The following is a 21531-nucleotide window of genomic DNA, read 5'->3' as shown; positions in this document are numbered from 1 at the left end:
TCAAGCGATTCTCTTGCCTCAGCCTCCTGAGTAGCTGGGACTTCAGGTGCCCACCACCACGCCCAGCTAATTTTTCATATTTTTAGTAGAGATGGGGTTTAGCCATGTTAGTCAGGATGGTTTCGATCTCCTGACTTCGTGATCTGCCTGCCTTGGCCTCCTAAGGTGCTGGGATTACAGGCGTCAGCCACCGTGCCCACCTAATTTTTGTATTTTTAATATAGACGGGGTTTCACCATGTTGGCCAGCCTGGTCTTGAACTCCTGACCTCAGGTGATCCATCTGCCTCGGCCTCCCAAAGTGCTAGGATTACAGGTGTGAGTTATGTGACTTGTTTTATTGCAGTATTCGCTTTACTGTAGTGGTCTGTAATTGAACACAAAATATCTCTGAGGTATGCTTTTATACAATCCAGTGATATGTATATATTCATAGAATTGGAATCATTGCTATCTAATTTTAGAATATTTTCATCACCCCAAAAAGATACCTTGTATCCATTAGCAGTCACCCCTCATTCCTCCTTCCTCTCAACGCCTGGCAACTGCTAAACTACTTTCTGTTTCTATGGGTTTGCCTATTCTGGACATTTCACGTAAATAGAAGAATACAATAGTGGTCTTTTGCATCTGGCTTCTTTCACTTAATCTAATGTTTTCAAGGTTTATTTATGGTATAGCATATGTCAACACATTTATTCATTCCTCTTTATTAAAAATGTTAATTGTGGTAAATACACATAGCACAAAATTTACCATCTTACCCATTTTTAAGTGTACACTTCGGTAGGGTTAAGTATGTTTACACTGTTGTTCAACCAATCTCTAGAACTCTTCATCTTGTAAATCTGACACTCTATACTTATTAAATAACTCCTCATTCCTCCTTTCCCCCAGCCCCTATCAACCACGATTCTGTCTCTATGATCTATTCTAGGTCCTCGTGTAAGTGAAATCATGCATATTTGTCTTTTTGTGACTGGCTTATTTCACTTAGCATAATCTCCTCCAGGTTCCTCCATGTTGTAGCACGTGTTAGAATTTCCTTCCTTTTTAAGGGTAACACTCCATTATATGTATATACCACAGTTTATCTATTCATCCATCAATGGACATTCAGATTGCTTCCACCTTTTGGCTACTGGGAATAACGCTGCTATGAACAAAGGTGTACAAATATCTGTTTAAGCCCCTCCTTTCAATTATTGTTTTATTTTATTTTATTTTTTGAGACAGGGTCTCACTCTGTCACCCAGGCTGGAGTGCAGTGGCACGATCCTGGCTCACTGCAACCTCCACCTCCCGGGTTCAAGTTATCCTCCCACCTCAGGCCCGAGAGTAGCTGGGACCACAGGCGTGCACCGCCATACTTGGCTAATTTTTTTTTTTGTTTTTGGTACAGAGGGGTTTTGCCATGTTGGCCAGGCTGCTGACCTGACCTCAAGTGATCTGCCTGCCTCGGCCTCCCAAAGTGCTGGGATTACAGGCGTGAGCCACCACATCCGGCTCCTCCTTGCAATTCTTTTCAGTGTATACTCAGAAGTGGAATTGCTGGATCATATGGTAGTTTTATTTTTAGCTTTGTGGGGAACTGCCATACTGTTTTCTATAGCAGCTGCACCATTTTGCATTCGCATCAACACAAAGGCTCCAATTTCTTCCAGATGTCTGAACACTTGTTCTTCTCTTCTCGTCTCGTCTCGTCTCTTTCTTTTCTTTTGGATAATAGCCATCCTAATGAGTGTAAATGGCATTCATTCATTCTTTTTTTTTTTTTTTTTGCGACAGGATCTCACTCTGTCACCCAGGCTGGAGTGCAGTGGTGCGATCACAGATCACTGCAGCCTCAGCCTCCTGGGCTTAAGCAATCCTCCCACCTCAGCCCCTCGAGTAGCTGGGACTACAGGTGCCCACCACCACGCCTGGCTAATTTTTGTATTTTTTGTAGAGATGGAGTTTCACCATGTTGCCCAGGCTGACCTTGAACTCCTGAGCTCAAGTGATCCACCCACCTCAGCCTCCCAAAGTACTCGGATTACAGGCATGAGCCACCGCGCCTGGCCTGGCATTCCTTCATTCTTAATTGATATCTGACACACTGTGCTTGGTGGGCAAGAGGGTGGGCTATCAGTGAAAGAAACGTGTGAACAAGATATTAGATATAGTCCTTGCCTCAATCTTACAATCCATTTAAATCATAATTGAACTTCAACATTTATTAAGCAATTATCTTGTGCCAGGCACTGTGCTGAGTGCTTACTTAACTTGTTTTCTCTCATTGAGTCTTTTCAACAGCACTTTGAGTTAGATAGATTTTCGCACCATCTTCCAGGGGAGGAAAGTGCAACACATCAGTGATTTGCCAAATGTCTTCAGGCCAGAGTTGAAAGCCTGGCTGTGTATCTTTCACTCTGAAGCCTGTGTTCTTACTTTCAACAGAGGATGATATTAGCCCGATCTTGTTAACCTGACTTGCAGGGTTGGAGTAGCTGGCCTTGGTCTTCATAGATCAGGACAGGGCTTGCCAGGGCCCACATTTGAAATGGTAGTCTTCTGCTGTAATACACTTTTACCCCACTAATGGAGCTAGAATAAAATTCGTAAGTAGAAGGGATGAAGAATTCTCACCTGATGCCCTCCATCCTCTCCATTGCTGTTTTTACGGAGGAGGGAACAAGGCCCCCAAGCCTCCAGCTTGTGTCTTATCCAATGTCATATAGATAGTTACGAGAGGTGGGAGACCAGGAGCAGAACGCTGGTCTATGGACAAGTCTGGTTGTTGTTTATCCTAAGATTGCATTGTTGTTTAACACTTATACCAATTATATATTGTAAAATAAAAATCAAAATGGAGGCTGGGGCTGACCTTTGCCTCTGAGCCAGTGGCCTAGAGCCAGCTCAGCAAAACTCATTAAGCCCCATTTCCTGAAATACTCACTAAAATTATAATTTATTTCCTCTTGAAATTTATTTCCTCCTTTGGCATGAATCAACACATTGTAGTCAATCAGCTACAGCCTAAGTAAGCTGCTTGCTCTAAAGGGAAAAGATACTTTAAAATAACCAATGAAAATTAAGCTCTATGAACTTCCTCTTTTACTCTTTATAAGCCTTACTCTAACCTTTACAAGGAGGCCATTCTATGTGTGAACAGTTTGTTTCTTCCTCAATAAAAAGTTTATATCAGTCAGGTGCAGTGGCTCATACCTGAATTCCTAGCATTTTGGGAGGCTGAGGCAGGATTGTTTAAGGCCAGGAGTTCAAGTCCAGCCTGGGGAACACCGGGAGACCTGTCTTTAAAAAAATTGAAAAAACAGGCTGGGTGTGGTGGTTCATGCCTGTAATCCCAGCACTTTGGGAGGCTGAGGCAGGTGGATTGCTTGAGGCCAGGAGTTCAAGACCAGCCTGACCAACATGGTAAAACCCTGTCTCTACAACAAATACAAAAATTAGCTGGGTGTGGTGGCACATGTCTGTAGTCCCAGGTGCTTGAGAGGCTGGGGTGGGAGAATTGCTTGAACTGAGGAGGCGGAGGTTGCAGGGAGCCAAGATTGTGCTGCCGCAATCTAGCCTGGGCAACAGAGCGAGATCCTAGTTCAAAACACACCCCCCCCCCCCCCCACAAAGAACAAAGAACAAAAACCAAAAAAACAAAATCACCCAACAAAAAAGGTTTATGTTAAATTGAATGAAACCAGAATATGCTACTTCAAAATGTATCTTTTTGACATAAAAATTATTTTAGATGTAAAGACAATTAGGAGACAGCAAAAGAAGGAAAACTCTCTCTATCCTTCCTGTTCTCTGTCTAAAGACAGGAGATAAATTCTCCTTTACTGGAGATAGTTCTAAACTCTTAACAGACCAACGATAGCACAGAAGAGTCTGTAGATAAACCTCACTCCGTTAATTTCCTCCCATCTACTTACCTTTCCACAGTTTTCTGCTGTTGCAAGCCTAGAACTGCTTTCTTTTTTCTATCATTTCCACATAATTTTATTGTTCTTTGTTAAAGATACTATATAAGCCAGAGTTCTAAGCCACTGCTTTGAGATATGTTTCCTTGAGGTTTCTTCTGTTTGATGTGTGCCACGGGCATTCATAAACTTGCTTATTTTTCTCTTGTTAATCTGTCTTTTGTTACAGGTGTCCCAGCTAAGAATTATGTAGGGTTGAAGGAAAAATTGTTTTTTCTTCCTGGAAAAGTAAAGCTCCCTGAATCTTCCTGTGACTATGTATATATAATAGAAAAGAAATACAGTTTACACACACACATATACACACACAGAATTCTCACTGTGAGTATATAAATTGCTGAATTTTCTTTCAATTATATATACAGAAAAGAAATATATGTGTATATATATACTACCTGTGAATATATGAACTTTCATTTGAATGTGTGTGTGTGTGTGTGTGTGTGTGTGTGTGTGTATATATTTTTTTTTCCCTTTTTCTCCCTGTGAGCCATTTTCTTCCTTGTTTGGTCAGCAACCACAGAGGCACCCAGAGATAAATCATGCTGGGAATCCCATTTCCCTTCATCAAGATTAGCCTAGGGTAGGTAGTGTGACCCAACTCCAGATGATAAGATAAAAAGGGAAGTCTGTTGTGCACCTGGAAAATATTTTTTTTTTTTCCTGAAGAAAAAAAGTAGAGCCTATCAGGCAAAAGCTTTTTTCCTTATGCCTCTACCTTCCTTTTAGGCATTAGTGTGAAGACAGAGAGCTTGGCATGGGAGCAGCCATGATGTGTAGGCCTAAGGACTTGCTGCAGAGAGGCTGTCAGAGAGGGTCTGTGTCCTTGATGATTTCACTGAGCCCCTGATTCAGTCCTGGGCTGCCAGCTTCCAGAAGAAAAAAAAAAAAAACAAAAAACAACAAAAAAAAAATGTTATTTTATTTTTTAGAGCAATTTTAGATTCACAGCAAAATTGGGAGGATGATACAGAGATTTCCCATAACCTCCTGCTCCCAAACGTGTCGGGAAGTCGAAGTCCACCTCCAATCCTCCTTAAGCTCTAATGCGGGCTCTTCTGCTGGATCTAGAATCCAAATTGACACAAGGCAGATTAACTAGAGAAAAACATACACATTTTATTAGTTTTACTTGTCCATGGGGATCTTCACAAGAGAGTAAAGTCCAAAGAAGTTGCCAAAGAAAGATGCTTTTATACTTTTATTGTAAGTGGCACAAGGGCAGATATAACCAGGTCTATGGGCATTTGTGTCTTTCTACAAAGTCAGGTTTTCATCGACACTGTCTCAATCATAGGAGCCACGAGTCCATGGAGTCCCCAAGGAGGCAATTCTCCTAGTACTTCCGTTCACTCAGTAGTTAGAGCTGCATGCACACAGGCTCAAGCCATTCCACCCGTCAGTCAATATTGCAAACCATACATAATGATACACTTAATCAATATATAAATGTTACAGATAAACATTCCACAACAAAGTAACATTTTACATCAAGAGAAAAGGGATAGGGAAAGGGTTAACAAACCAGCCCAGGAAGAGTGATATAGACAAAAATAATATCCTGGTCTGGCCTGAGAGGTCCACAGGTCTTGCAAGGGGGAGACTTTGAAGTGGGCAGAGCCTTTGCCTGGCAGATGCTAGGTGCTTATCACAAGTGACAGCAAGATCATGTCTTTCTTTCTTTTCTTTTCTTTTTTGAGGTGGAGTTTTGCTCTTGTTGCCCAGGCTGGAGTGCAATGGCGCGATCTTGGCTCACCGCAATCTCCGCCTCCCAGGTTCAAGCGATTCTCCTGCCGTAGCCTCCTGAACAGCTGGGATTACAGGCATGCGCCACCACGCCCGGTTAATTTTGTATTTTCAGTAGAGACGGGGTTTCTCCATGTTGGTCAGGCTGGTCTCGAACTCCCAACCTCAGGTGATCCACCTGCCTCAGCCTCCCAAAGTGCTGGGATTACAGGCGTGAGCCACCGCACCCGGCTGGTGTCTTTTTTCTTTTTTTGTTTTTGAGACAGAGTCTCACTCTGTCGCCCAGGCTGGAGTGCAGTGGCATGTTCTTGGTTCACTATAACCGCCTCCTGAGTTCAAGCAATTCTCCTGCCTCAGGGCCCTGAGTATCTCGTGTAGCTGGGATTACAGGTGCCCGCCACCACACCCAGCTAATTTTTGTATCTTTCGTAGGGATGGGGTTTCACCATGTTGGCCAGGCTGCTCTTGAACTCCTGACCTCAAGTGATCCACCCGTTTCAGCCTCCCAAAGTGCTAGGATTACAGGCATAAGCCACTGTGCCTGGCCAAGAAGATGTCTGTTAAGATGGTCATTTCAAGCTGCTGAAGTCCTGCTCTCTTCCTGGACACAGAGTCCTCCAGTAAGGACTGATAGTAGAAGACTGTGCTTGGTTATGTCCATATTTGGATGGATTCAATCTTTAGTAATCAGACGAAACATCTAGTCCCTGTTGGCAAAGTGCCTTGTGAAATGTAAAATGGAGTCTTTTTCTAAGATGGAGTTACTTATGTCAAGGGTGCCCTACACAACTTTTAAGACACAGAACAATAAGTTTGAGAAGAAATAACAGGACAAAGAAAACCAGAAAATCTGGCTAGGGGCAGTAAATTTTCTAGGGGAGTCACTAGGAGATACATTGGGAAGGTGCAAAACTAGTGAAAGATAAGAATTACTTCATTTAGTGCGTGTGTGCGTGCACGCGCGCACACACACACACACACACACACACACACTTAGGGTCTCACTCCGTCATCCAGGCTGGAGTGCAGTGGTGCCATCATAGCTCACTGCATCCTCAGTTCTGGGCTCAAGGGAACCTCCTGCCTAGGCCTCCCAAAATGCTGGGATTACAGGCATGGGCCACTGTTCTCAGTCCCTGTCAAGTATATTTATTCAGGTCCATTGCAGCCCTCAGTGCCCAGTGTCTGGTGATAAGGCCTATATTCTTGCCCTGGTGTGGGGAGGGTACCCCTCCCAGAGGAGTCTTTATGGCTTGCTGTATGCAGGAAGAGAAATGTCAGCTAGGCTTTTCTGAAACTACAATTCCTCCAATGTTTTCAGCATGATGTACACAATATACCAATCCAGCATGTTTTGGGATGTCATGTCCTTCACTCCTTCACATGTGTAGCCGCCAGTCATCAACATCCCCTACCAGAGTGGAACATTTGTTCTAATTGACGAACCTACCTCGACACACCATAATCACCCAAAGTCCTCAGTTGACATTAGGGCTCACTCTTGGTGTTGTGCAGTTTATGGGTTTGGACAAACCTGTAATGTCATGTATCCACCATTATAGTGTCATACAGAGTAGCTTCACTGGCTTAAAAATCCTCTGTGCTCTGCCTAGTCATCCCTCTCTTCCCTGTAACCCCTGGCAACCACTAATCTTCACTGTCTCCATAGTTTCTCCTTTTCCAGAATGTCCAGACTTCTTTTTTGTTGCAGATGAATAAAGGTCTACAATGCTTAAGCCACTGTTGTTCAGGAATTCTGCTATTCGCAACCAAACACATCCTAACTGAATCATTTCCCAACTGGATTTTAAGTTCTTTGAGGCAGAGACATTGTATTTAATTTATTTGTATTTCTCATAATACTATGGAAGATTTTCTTATGTAGGGTAGGCACAAGTTTAATAAGTGAATGGATAAAAGGACAAATAATAGCAATCCAGTCTGGGCATGGTGGCTCATGCCTATAATCCCAGCACTTTGGGAGGTTGGATGGGAGGATCACCTGAAGCTAGGAGTTCAGAGGCTGTAGTGAGCTCTAATTGTACTACTGCACTCCAGCCTGGGCAACAGAGCAAGAACTCATCTCTTAAAAAAAAAAAAAAAAAAAAGGCAATCCAAAATACTCTGGCTCCTAAAATATGGGTCAGTTTGGCTGTGGATTGGGTGGCCATCCTGTAGTCAGACCCCACATTACAATAGCCTAATGAAATCAACAAATCTAGAGCTGGAATGGACTATACTGCTCAGGGTCACTGAGCCCAACCCTCTCATTTTACAAATAAGGACATACATACACAGTGCTTAATCGATATTTGTTAGTGACAAATACAGTGCTAGGTCACCCTGCTCCCAGGCTAGTAATCTTTCCATTACATCGTGCTTACTTATCTTGGCTCTTGGTTCCAACCCAGGCTCCTCCATCCCAGAATAGCTCCAGGCTCCCCACATTAGTGCTCCAATAATTGTGGCCTAGGCCTACTTGAGGATCTAGCCAACCGTTCTGACTTTGAACTACCAGCAACGGCCAGCAAGTACAAGGGGCTTGTGTAAGCATTACGGAAATGCTTGGGAAGGAAATGTGGGGTTCTAGCAGGAGTTATAGTTTTAGGGCAGACTTGAACAAGATGGGAGCAGACAGGTAGGTGGAAGGTAGACCTGCCTTCCCATTTGTCAAGGTCCGATCATCTCAGAGAGGCTCCCTAGGGGCAGTTGCCTATCTTTCAGCCCTGATTCAGATCCTATTGTACTTGGTAGGTTGTAGGATTACTCTGATGGTCAATTGTATGTGTCAACTGGGTGAAATGCCAGTCTAGATGTTGCTGTGAAGGTATTTTGGATGTGATTAACATTTAAATCAGTAGACTTTGAGTAAAGCAGATTACCCTCCATAGTGTGAGTGGGCTTCATCCAGTTGACAGCCTTAAGAAAAAAGACTGAGATCCCTCAAGAAACAGAGAATTTTGCCTGCAAGCAGCCTTGGACTTGAGCTGTAGCATCGACTCTTCCCTGGGTCTCCAGTCTGCTGGTCTGCCCTGCAAATGTTGGACTTGCCAGCACCCATAATCTGTCTCTCTCTCCACGCTTGTGCGCGCGCACACACACACACACACACACACACACACACACACACACACACTATATCTTGTTGGTTCTCTGTTTTTTGGAGAATCCTAACTAACAAAGCTACCCTGAAGTCTAAAGATGTACGGCCATTGTACTCCTTATCAGTTGTTAGGGTAGCTATTTACAACTGGTGGGGATGGCTTAGCCCTCAGACTCTGTCTCATTGGGGACCAACAGGAAGCATGGAAAGAAATACAGTGCACCTTGACAGCCCTGTTTAAACAGCACCTGGAATCGTCAACAGCCTGCCCTTAAGGAACCTTTTTTAAAGTGGAGTTCTCTTTCCCCATTGTAGCTTTCTGTCTGTTCCATTCATCCTTCTGCTGTGGTTTGCTTTTCTCACTCTTATGGGAAACCTGCAAAACAGCTGCCTCCCCGACATCCCGGACTTCTTCACAGGGAGATAGTCAAAGAAATGATGACATCCCTTGGGAATTAATGGTCCATCTCCGTTCATTCCCAGAGCTAATCACTGAGCCAGCTATACAGGAGGCATCGGGGAGGTGCTTTAAGGATGCTCAGAGACCTGGCTTGAAGCAATGAAAAATGGGTGTTACTGACAGGAGAAAACTGCAGAGCAGTAACTGCAGGCAGAACTAGCATGGGTGGGGATGGGGGCTAGAGGAAGGGGAGATGGTGGGGATGGCAGGCCTGTGCCTCCTTATAAATAGCAACTCGATTACCTTGACAGCCATAAGACAGGACATAGAGGCTGCAGAGAGGGGTGGTCCTGACAGGCGGTTTCTCTCCATGCAATGTACAATGTGCACCACGTTGCACTTCCTCTTTGGTGTCAGAGGTAGTTAAAGGCCTATTATCTATGTGACTACCATGGACACCAGATGCGTAAGAAATGATGCTAATCACTTCCCCACCTTGTTGTGAGCATCCATGGAAAGGATGTTGCGTTGAGGCACTTGAACCTGCACCAGCGTCCATTTTACCATTATCTTTGGTTCCTATAAAAAACTAACTCCTTTTTTTCCTCTATAAATTACCCAGCCTTAGGTTTTCTGTTATAGCAACACTAAATAGACTAAGTATCAAAGTCTAAACAGGAATTTTTTTCTTATTATGATTAAAAAACATATAACTTCTCTTGATAAGGCTGTCCCAGAGAAAAAACAAAACGGTCTGAAAACAGGAGAAAAAATGAATCCAGGGTTATTTGATAATTACATTTTAAGCTCATGCTCTCTACAAGGGTTGGGAAGAGGTGCCAATTGATATTACTATATACAATAAATGTACATGTATATTGTATATATTACTATAGACAATAAAATTATATATAGTGTATATATAATTTCATATATATAAATATAAATAATTTCATTTATACAGCACACATATATATGAACTTTTTAGGTCCATGCAAAGTTCAACACTTTAAAAAAATTGTCATCTATCTAATGATCTCCATTGAGAGTCCCTGAATTGTAGATTTAAAAAGATGTAGCTGTTGGCATCATTTTCAGATAAGAAGGGTGGGATGAGGGAGCATCTGCAGGTGAGTTGTTGTGGATGGAGAGGCACACGGTGTTTTGGAAGTCTCTGTGAGGGGCATAGCGAGCCCCCTGTGTCTCCCCTTCTCCACTAATTTAGGGCTACCATATAATATATAAAAATCCATTTGTAATCTGGTTTTGGTTATTATTCTAGGGTAACTGGAATGATGAGTTACTGTTCCGTGACATGTCATTTTGAAGAATACTATTGCCTTTCTTCTCATTCAGAGTTAACAGGAATTCTATGATGGGAAAGTTACTTCGATGAACTCAGCTGAAGCACTGATAACTCCCCAGAGCTGTGGTTCTCAGTCAGGGACTATATTTGTTCCCAGGGAACATTTGGCAATATATTGGGACATGTTTTTGGTTGTCACAGTTGGGGCAGAGGTATCACTGACATACAGTGGGTTGAGGCCGAGAGTGCTGTCAAACATCCTGCAATGCAGAGCAGAGTCCCCACTGCCAAAGACTTGTCTGACCCCAAATGTAATGTTGTCAGGGTTGACGAACCCTGCCCAAGAGCCAATCATCAGTCTTTCAAACTGGCCCCTCTTCCCAACCATTGTAGGGAACATGAGCTTAAAGGGTAATTATCAAACATTCTTGGACTCATTTTTTCTCCTGCATTTTCGGATTGTTTCCTTTTTTTCTCTGGGACAGTCTCATCCAGAGAAGTTACATGTTTTCTAGTCATAACAAGAAAAAACATTCCTGTTTAGACTTTGATGGTTAGTCTATTTAGTGTTGCCATAACAGAATACTTAAGGCTCGGTAATTTGTAGAGAAAAAAAAGTTTATTTGGTTCATGATTCTGATGGCTGAAAAGTCCAGGATTGGACATCTGCATCTGGTAAGGGCCTCAGGCTGCCTCCACTCATGATGGAAGGTGAAAGGGAGCTGGTGTTTGCAAAGATCACATGGCAAGAGGAAGCAATGGAGAGAAGGTGATATGGTTTGGATGTGTATTCCCGCCCAAATCTCATATTGAAACGTAATCCCCAGTGTTGGAGGTGGGGCCTGGTGGGAGGTGATTGGATTATGGGATGGTTTTCTCACGAATGATTTAGCACCATCCCCCTAGGTACTGTCTTTGTGATAGTGAGTGAACTCTCATGAGATCTGGGCATTTAAAAGTGTGTAGCACCTTCCCTACTCTCTCCCTCCTGCTCTGCCTTTCACCTTCTGTCATGAGTGTAAGTTTCCTGAAGCCTTCACAGAAGCCATGCAGATCCCAGCGCCATGCTTCCTGCACAGCCTGCAGAACCATGAGCCAATTAAACCTCTTTTCTTTATAAATTACCCAGTCTCAGGTATTTTTTATAGCTATGTGAGAACGGACTAATACAGGGTGGGAGGTGCCAGGTTCTTTTTAACAACTGGCTGTCTCCCAAGAAGTAATAGAGCTAGAGTGTAACTCACTCACCCTTGAGGGAGGGCATTAATCTGTTCATGATGGATTCACCCCCATGACCCAAATTAATCCCACTAGGCCCGACATCACCATATTAGGATCAAATTCAACATGAGTTTTGGGGGGCAGAAATAAGGCATATCTAAACCATAGCAGATACTTTCAATCCTTATTTCTTTTTCACCTTTAGCTTTGTTTTTACCATCAAACTAGCAAAAGAGCCATGCACAGGCAGGCCATAGAATCCAGGTCACAGAGGGGTATGAACAGCAAGGCCTCCTGGGTGCCTCCTGTGTCCTCACGGAGATCTTCTTGAGGTTCCTGTAGGCCTGCTGCAGGGAGGAATTCCCTGGGGTGGGTCCTCCTTTTTAAGACACTTGAACTTTGATGACTTGAAAGTTAATCTAAAGAAGCCGGGCGCAGTGGTTCACCCCTGTAATCCTAGCACTTTGAGAGGCCAAGGTGGGCAGATCACCTGAGTTCAGGAGCTTGAGACCAACATGGCCAACATACCAAAACCCTGTCTCTATTAAAAATACAAAAAATTAACTGGGCATGGTGGCAGGCACCTGTAATCCCAGCTGCTGGGGAGGCTGAGGCAAGAGAATCACTTGAACCTGGGAGGTGGAGATTGCAGTGAGCTGAGATTGTGCCACTGCACTCCAGCCTGGGTGACAGAGCGAAATTTCATCTCAAAAAACAAAAAACAAACAAACAAAAAGGCCAGGCGCAGTGGCTCACGCCTGTAATCCCAGAACTTTGGCAGGCCGAAGTGGGTGGATCACGAGGTCAGGAGATCGAGACCATCCTGGCCAACATGGTGAAACCCCGTCTCTACTAAAAATACAAAAATTAGCTGGGTGTGGTGGTGGGTGCGTGCTACTTGGGAGGCTGAGGCCCGAGAATCGCTTGAACCCAGGAGGTGGAGATTGTAGTGAGCCGAGATTGCACCACTTCACTCCAGCCTGGCGATAGAAGGAGATTCCATTGCAAAAAAGAAGAAAGAAAGAAAGGAAGGAAGGAAGGAAGGAAGGAAGGAAGGAAGGAAGGAAGGGAAAGTTAACCAAAAGCAAAAGCAAATAGTAGGAGACATTCAGCTTTTGTTTGAGTGCTCCCCTGGGTGAAGGAATGCCTTGCTTCATCAAAATTGTGTAGACTCAGAAATTGAAATGTCTTCAAGGTCTCATAATAGGAGGAAGGTTGGTAAATTATACAGCTTAAAATGGCTTCCTTCATATTGTTCAGGGTTTGGTATACTCCTTAAGACCTCAAGACCTTGCTTATCTATAAGCTCTCCAGAGCTGGGGACTGGGGTGAGAGAAAGTGAGGTGCCTAGTGTGCAAAATTTAAGAAGTAAGGAGGTACTTAGGGTGATGCAAGTCCAGGGTCAGTGTGGGCACCAGGCACCTCTCTTGCTTCATCTGAGCCCTGATTTTGAGGCTCTCCAAACTTTAGGAGGAGCCAGAGCTGCCTTCTATCGCTGGAAAGGACACGGGAGGGTATAAAAGGCTTGGAAGACATTCCAGGGCCATGAATAATCTTTTTGTTTTCTTTCTTTTTTTTTGAGACCCAGTCTCACTCTGTCGCTCAGGCTGGAGTGCTGTGGTGTGATTTTGGCTAACTGCAACCTCTGCCTCCCAGGTTCAAGCCATTCTCGAGCCTCAGCCTCATAAGTAGCTGGGATTACACACATGTGCCACCACACCAGGCTTATTATTATTAATATTATTATTTGTATTTTTAGTAGAGATGGGGTTTCACATTGTTGGCCAGGCTGGTTTTGAACTCCTGCCCTCGGGTGATTCACTTGCCTCAGCTTCCCAAAGTGCTGGGATTATAGGCATGAGCCACCACGCCCGGCTGCCGTGAGTAATCTTGAACCATCTTTTGTCTAGATTTGGAGATAAACCCTTACTGGGTCTCTTGGTCTCAAAGTTTCCCCCCAGCTCTGACGCAGCCTGTTTGTAGTCTAGAGTTATTTTACCTGTTCCCCATGATGTCTGTGTTATCTTTCCATTTCCAGATTGTTTATACTCTTCTTTTGGGCTCTCCAAGTAATATTTCTCTTTTGGCCTTCTGAATCCTATGTTTCTCAGTTTGCTTGCTCCTTCTTCAAGGCAATTGCCAATGTGATCACCCTTTTTTATTTCCTTGCACTTAATAATTTCTAACTTACTATTTATGGTAGGCTGAATAATATGTCAATCATATATACCTTATAAAGCAAAAGAATTTTTTTTTGCAGATAGGATTAGGTTAAGAATCTTGAGATGGAGAGATTATTTTAAATTGTCTGGATGAGCCGTAAGTGTAATCACAAGTGTCCTTATAAAAAGGAGGAAGAGGGAGATTTCATTATGAAAGTAGGAGATGGGACACAGAAGGAAGAGCCTAGAATGATTCAAGAAGGGGGCCATGAACCAAAGAATGCAGGCAGCCTTCAGAAGTTAAAAAAGGACGATGAATTCTCTTCTAGAGCCTCTAGAAGAAACCAGCCCTGCCAACACCTTGACTTTAGCCCAGTGAAACTGATTTTGGACTTCTGACCTCTGGAAATGTAAAACCTTAAATTATTGTTATTTAAAGCTACTGAGTTTGTGGTAATGTGCTACACCAATAATAGGAAACAAATATAGTATCTTTATGTCACAGTAAGTAGTGCAAATGCATTTCTAGACTATATACTCCATGAAGGAGTTAGCATCACCTGGGGTTAGCAGTGCTGGCTCTGGAGCAGTCAAACCTGGTTGTAAATCCTGGCTGATCCCTGTAGTAGACATTTGCCCATCTTTGTCTACCCAGGCTTTTGAACTTTCTTCCTGTATGAGGCAGAATGTGTTAGTTGCCTTCCTACTGTTCACTCTTCATTTTCCATTACTAACAGCATCCTAATTTGTACAGGGTGATAAATTTCACCATCTTAGAAATAATCAAATTTTAGTCCAGGCACAGTGGCTCATGCCTGTAATCCCAGCACTTTGGGAGGCCAAGGCAGGAGGATTGCTTGAGCCCAGGAGTTCAAGACCAGCCTGGGCAACATAGTGAGACCCCCCATCTCAAAAAAAAAATCCTATTTATAAAAATAAAAAAAAATTTTACAGTCTCCCTTGAAATCACAAGCGGCCACTGAAATAGTTCTTGCCAAGTGGTCATTTCTGGGAGAGACTTCAGAGGGGGCCTAAAAAGGTGTTAGTTTGACTGGCATGTGCCTTTGTCCTTTGACTTATCTTTCCTTCACAGAATGCCACACGCTAAGGATGGTGGCGTGGAAAGGAAGATATATCTCGGGTCGCTAATGGAAATGTGAGGATGATCTTCTAGCTCTGGACTGTATCCTCAGGCTTCTTGCTTTGTGAAAAGAATAAAGGCCTACTTTGGTTAAGCCACTGTTTTCTGTGTTCTCTGTTATGTTAACCTCATAATTCATTATTTGTTTCACTCTAGTGGAACTTACCAATTTCTATTTTTGATTCTAGTATTCTAGTACATTGTATATGTATCTGTCAACAGATTCTAAACTCCCTGAAGGAGACAAATTACCAGTGGATAAGAACACAGCCTCTGGAGTCCAATAGACCTGGCGTATTCGTTAGCGTAAGTGGTGCTAGGTGCTATAACAGATAAAACTCAAATTCTTTGTGACTTCACACAATAGAACCTTATTTCTTCACTCATATGAAGTTTTTTTTTTTTCTATTTGAATTTTTCACATTTATTTAAATGCAGTTTTCTGTTTAATTTTAACTTGCATGACATATAATTTATGTTGAAAAGGACTCGATTAATATATTCTTTCTTGCTTGCACAAAGAAATCATGAATATATGCTAGACTAACTACACTATATTAACTCTGAAATTAAATGGTGATATCAGAGAAAAACTTAACTATCTCTTATCACCAGAATCAATTAAACACAGTCATAAATATAACATTAATTATAATTAAAGAACTTAATCCTATTTACCACTTCAGATTGAATTGTAAGTTTTTCACTCACTAAAATGAAGTTGTTTTTAATACACATTGCCATTTATGGACATAGGCTCTTACCTTCTCATGATTCTTTGCTGCTTAATCTGGCTAGAGTGGTTTCCTGATGTACACATTTTTGAACTCAGAGAGAGCTACTTACTAGATTGAGCTATGAGAAACTGATGACATATGAACATAAATACTGTCTAAAGATGGCAGTTTCACATGATTATACCTAAGTTCACGTGTGATTTTGAGCAAGGGACTCTTTAAATCCATTTCTTTAGCTATAAAATGGGGTGCCAACACTCATTCCCTCCAAGGAGGTTATAAAGATCAAATAAGAGGATGTATGCAGAGAACTTCGCATACAGGCTGATACAGAGTCAGCGACTCAAACAGGTTAGGTATGATTTACCCAATGACTAGCACAGACTCTCTGGCACATACTAGCTATTCTTTAATTATAGGTATGCATGCATGTATGTATAAATTGAGATAGAATTCACATACCATAGGCTGGGTGCGGTGGCTCATGCCTGTAATCCCAGCACTTTGGGAGGCCAAGGCAGGCAGATCATGAGGTCAAGAGATAGAGACCATCCTGGCCAACATGGTGAAACCCCATCTCTACTAAAAATACAAAAATTAGCTGGACATGGTGACACATGCCTGTAGTCCCAGCTACTCAGGAGGCTGAGGTAGTCTCCTACCTCATCGCTTGAACCCGCTCTCCTATTCTCATCGCTTGAACCCGGGAGGTGGAGCCTGCAGTCAGCCGAGATTGCACCACTGCACTTTAGCCTGGCAACACACAGAGACTCCATGTCAAAAAAAAAAAAAAAAAAAAAAGGAATTCACACACCATAAAATTCACCCTTTTAAAGTGTACAATTCAGTGATTTTTAGTATATTCACAGTTATATACTCATCATCACTGATTCCAGAACGTTTTTATCACCACAGTCAGAAACCTCATACCTGGCTGGGCGTAGTGGCTCACGCCTTTGGGTGGCCAAGGCACGCGAATTGCCTGACGTCAGGAGTTCAGGTCAGGAGTTCGAGACCAGCCTGGTCAACATGCTGAAACCCCATCTCTACTAAAAATACAAAAAATCAGCTGGGCGTGGTGGCACATACCTGTAGTCCCAGCTACTCGGGAGGTTGAGGCAGGAGAATCACTTGAACCCGGGAGGCAGAGGCTGCAGTGAGCCGAGATCACGCCATTGCACTCCAGCCTGGGTGACAGAACAAGACTCTGTCTTACAATAAACAAAAGGAAACCTCATACCTGATAGCAAGACTCTGTCTCTATTTAACAAAGAAAAAAGGAAAAAAAGAGAAAAGAAACCTCATACCCATTAGCAGTCACTTTACCTTTCGAATGAATCATCACTTTTGTTTCAAAATGGCTGGCACAGTACCTTGCTCTTCAAATTCACTCTGTATTTATTGATTTTATTGGAATCTCCTGTAGAGTTGACAAAACATTTCTTGTTTATTCAACAACAATGGATAGTATGTCATTTAATTTGTCATTTAATATGTATGTGTGTGTATGCACACACACACACACACGCACACACACACACCCACATTTATGCCCAGGGAATCAGATTCTCCCACATCAAAATAATAAAATGACAAAAATAATAATAGCAATAATATTGCTGATAATAATCCTGGTTGTGCATTTAAAATGACACAAGGAGGTTATTGTAATATGATGCCATGGGGCTTTCCACCTCTGAGAGAATTCACAAGGGAGGCTGGAAAGAAGAGCTCCGGTTTCCATGTTCTCACATGCAATCACCTTTTTTCTCTCCCTGTTGGCAGTCACTGCAGCTCAGTTTGCTGAAAGAGAAGAAACTGAGCCAGTGTCTAAGAGGGTGCCTCGAAAGTTACTCGATTGTACTAATCTTTTGATTTCAGAACTTTTATAAATAGCACTCCTTTGAACACACACAAAGAAGGGCAAGTCAAAGTGAAAATAGCCCAGTTCTTCTTCTCAGCTAAGAATGCCTACTTTCTGTACCTATTAGATGCGCCACTGGGGGACTTTGCTTGATTCTGTTCAGAGTCACAGCTGTAAAAGCAGGTGCATTTTTTGCCATTTTACATTCTTAAAGAAAAGTCATCCTGGAAAACAACCCAATTTAGTATTTACTTTACTCTGCATGGTTGATGGTTTCAAAAGATTAATGTTTATTTTGGGAACGGTTCATTGTTTTTATCTTTGAAACAGCCAATTTCTCTTTTGCACCTGCTGTGGCTATGAGAGCACTGTGCTGGCTTGGGTCCTTCATTAAAAGTGTGAGCTGCTGTCAAGAAGGAGAAAGAAATACTGTGCTGAAATATATTACCTTTTTTTCCCCTTTCTTTCTTTTTTTTTTTTTTTTTTTTTTGAGACAGGGTCTCACTCTGTTGCCCAGGCTGGCCAGTGGAGCAATTATGGCTCACTGCAGCCCTGACCTCCTTGGCTCAAGTGATCCTCCCACCTCAGCCTCCCGAGTAGTTGGGACTACAGGCACATGCCACCATGCCCGGCTAATCTTTGTATTTTTTGTAGGTGGGGGTAGGGGGTTCACTTTGTTGCTCAGGTTGGTCTCAAACTCCTGGGCTCAAGTGATCCACTCTCCTCAGCTCCCAAAGTGCTGGGATTACAGGCACGAGCCACTATTCCCGGCCCTATTTCCATTATTTTAACTTCTAATGCCTGAAAATGAATAGATGCAAGAAGAAACATTTAAATGGGAATGTAACTAATCCAATGGCAAAACATTAAAAAAAAAAAAACCAAAAAAACGATTAAAATAAAACTGACCAAAGAAAGAAAGAAAAGTAGAAGTTAAAGTGTTTCACTATTGGGTTCAATATACATTATTCAGAAGACAGATACACTAAAAGCCCAGACTTCACCACTACACAATTCATCTGTGTAGCCAAAAACTACTAAACCCTTAAAACTACAAACTTCTGGCCGGGCGCGGGGGCTCAAGCCTGTAATCCCAGCACTTTGGGAGGCTGAGACGGGCAGATCACGAGGTCAGGAGATCGAGACCATCCTGGCTAATACGGTGAAACCCCGTCTCTACTAAAAATACAAAAAACTAGCCGGGCGAGGTGGCAGGCGCCTGTGGTCCCAGCTACTCGGGAGGCTGAGGCAGGAGAATGGCGGGAACCCGGGAGGCGGAGCTTGCAGTGAGCTGAGGTCCGGCCACTGCACTCCAGCCTGGGCGACAGAGCGAGACTCCGTCTCAAAAAAAAAAAAAAAAAAAAAAAAAAAAAAACTACAAACTTCTGATTTTTTTTTTTTTTTTAGACGGAGACTTGCTCTGTCACCCAGGCTGGAGTGTAGTAGTGTGATCTCGGCTCACTGCAACCTCTGCCTCCTGGGTTCAAGCAATTCTCCTGCCTCAGCCTCCCGAGTAGCTGGGATTATAGGCGCATGCCACCATGCCCGGCTAATTTTTATATTTTTTTAGTAGAGATGGGGTTTCACCATGTTGGCTAGGCTGGTCTCGAACTCCTGACCTTGTGATCCACCCACCTCGGCCTCCCAAAGTGCTGGGATTACAGGCATGAGCCACCGCGCCAGGCCAAAAATTTTTTTTTAAAGGTCTGGGGTGGACCCGCCAACTGGTTACACAGTTGTCTGGGATCCCATGGAATGTTTAACCTGACCTCTGATGGGAACAGGACATTGAGACCCAGGGAGGTAAAATAACTTGCCCTCGCCCTGTTATGGTCAATATCACTGTAGGTCTCTGGACCCAGCTCTTTAGCAACCTTTCCATGCCTCTATGCAGCTCCCCATGTATCAATTCTCTGAGAGAATGCAGCTTGGGCATCTGTAACTATTAGCTTGAATTCAGGCAGTTTATTACTTCTTCTTGGCTCATAATGTCTAGGACAGCCTTGAATAAGTTCAGAAATCATGTGGCAACAAAATCCCCGCTTGATATCATGGTATATGGGTTATGTTTAGTATTTGCAAAGCAAACAACTGGGATCAAATTCCAGCACGGCTACTTAGCCACTGTGTGACATTGGTGGCTTTGTGTTCTAGGACTGTAATAAATTGTCACAAGCTTCGTAGTTTAAATCAATAGAAATTTGGCCAGGCGAGGAAGCTCATGCCTGTAATTCCAGCACTTTGGGAGGCCGAGGTAGGTGGATCACTTGAGGTCAGGAGTTTGAGACCAGCCTGGCCAACATGGTGAAACCCTGTCTCTTCTAAAAATACAAAAATTAGCCAGGTGTGGTGGCAGATGCCTGTAATCCCAGCTACTCGGGAGGCTGAGACAGGAGAATTGCTTGAACCTAGGAGGCGGAGATTGCAGTGAGGGGAGATTATGCCACTGCACTCCAGCCTGAGCGACAAGAACAAGACTCTGTCTCAAAAAATCAATCAATCAATCAATCAATCAACAGAAATTTATTATCTTAAAATTCTGGATGGTAGAAGTCGAAAATCAAGGCAACGGAAGGGCCATGCTCCTCCTGAAAGCTTTAGGGAAGAGCCCTCCCTTGCCTCTGCCTAGTTTCTGGTGCCTGCCTGCAATCCTTGGTGTTCCTCAGCTTGTAAAATGCATCCAAATTTCCTTCTGCTTTCTGTGGTAAAGACACGAGTCATTGTATTTGAAGCCCATCCTAATTTAGTATGACTTCATCATACCGTGATTACATCTGCAAAGACCTTATTTTCAAATGTAGTCACAATCACAGGTACTGAGGTTAGGATTTGGGTAGACTTTTTTTTGGGGGGGTTACAATTCAACCCACTAACTCGGGTAACTCCCTTCACCAATCTGAGTACCGTTTCTTCCTTTCTGTCATGGAATAAAACACCTCTCTCCCGGGCTTAAAGTGAACACACTGAGATGACACGCACAAGTGCCCGGCATATACGAGGTGCTCTGAAGATGCTGCCACCTCCCCCTTGTATGGCTTGGTTCCTAAAGTCAAGTTCAGTGATTGCACATAGTAGATATTCAATAAGTTTGGCAGTTGATTGATTTTCTAAATCAGAAGCGTTAATGCCCAGTGGACTTCTCACCAGAGGACCCAGAGTTCTGGCTATGCATTCTCTAAGTGTCTCTTCATGAGGCAAGACTCTCCCAGTCCCTCTTGGAGAATCACTTTTGATATACTTTACTAGTTCTACGTGCTTTCTCCTTAAACCACCATGGATAGCAGCATCCTTTCTGCATATCTAGGGTTCTGCTTGGATTTAGCAGCAACTCCTTGATAACAAGTTATGAGGACAAAATCTCTGCTTTCTATGTGGAATTGACACAAAGACATTTACACTATTGAATCAAGGCTTCTCATTTGGCTTTATAGGTGAGCTCCTGGTCAGAATACTGAAGAATTAATAAAAATTACATAAATGACCTAAAGAAATGTGAATTTGTATAGATTGTTTAAAATGGGCAAGTTTTATTAGAAAACTATCCTATTTAACAGCATACCTGGTAAATAAGAAAACAAACAAACAAAAAATGGCCAGGTGCAGTGGCTCACGCCTGTAATCCTAGCACTTTGGGAGGCCGAGGGGGGCTGATCACCTGAGGTCAGGAATTCGAGACCAGCCTGGCCAACGTGGTGAAACCCCATCTCTACTTAAAAAAAAAAAAAAAAAAAAAAAAAAAAAATTAGCCAGGCGTGGCAGCAGGTGCCTGTAATCCCACGTACTTGGGAGGCTGAGGCAGGAGAATCACTTGAACTGGGAGGTAGAGGTTGCAGTGAGCCAAGATCACACTGCTGCATGCACTCCAGCATGGGCGA

General features: G+C 43.1%; 1 long non-coding RNA gene across 1 annotated transcript in view; it reads left to right on the top strand.

Annotated features, from left to right (window-relative positions):
- Positions 1-15158, top strand: part of LOC105473027 (uncharacterized) — a 65087-nt gene extending 49929 nt beyond the window's left edge. Inside the window, exon 4 of the long non-coding RNA XR_011625098.1 lies at positions 15008-15158. This is a non-coding gene — a long non-coding RNA (uncharacterized lncRNA). The remainder of the gene's footprint in view (positions 1-15007) is intronic.
- The last annotated feature ends 6373 nt before the right edge of the window (positions 15159-21531 follow it).

The sequence above is a fragment of the Macaca nemestrina genome, chromosome 6, assembly GCF_043159975.1.
Source record: "Macaca nemestrina isolate mMacNem1 chromosome 6, mMacNem.hap1, whole genome shotgun sequence".
Lineage (NCBI taxonomy): Eukaryota > Metazoa > Chordata > Mammalia > Primates > Cercopithecidae > Macaca > Macaca nemestrina.
This window is presented reverse-complemented; position numbering and strand designations above follow the sequence as displayed.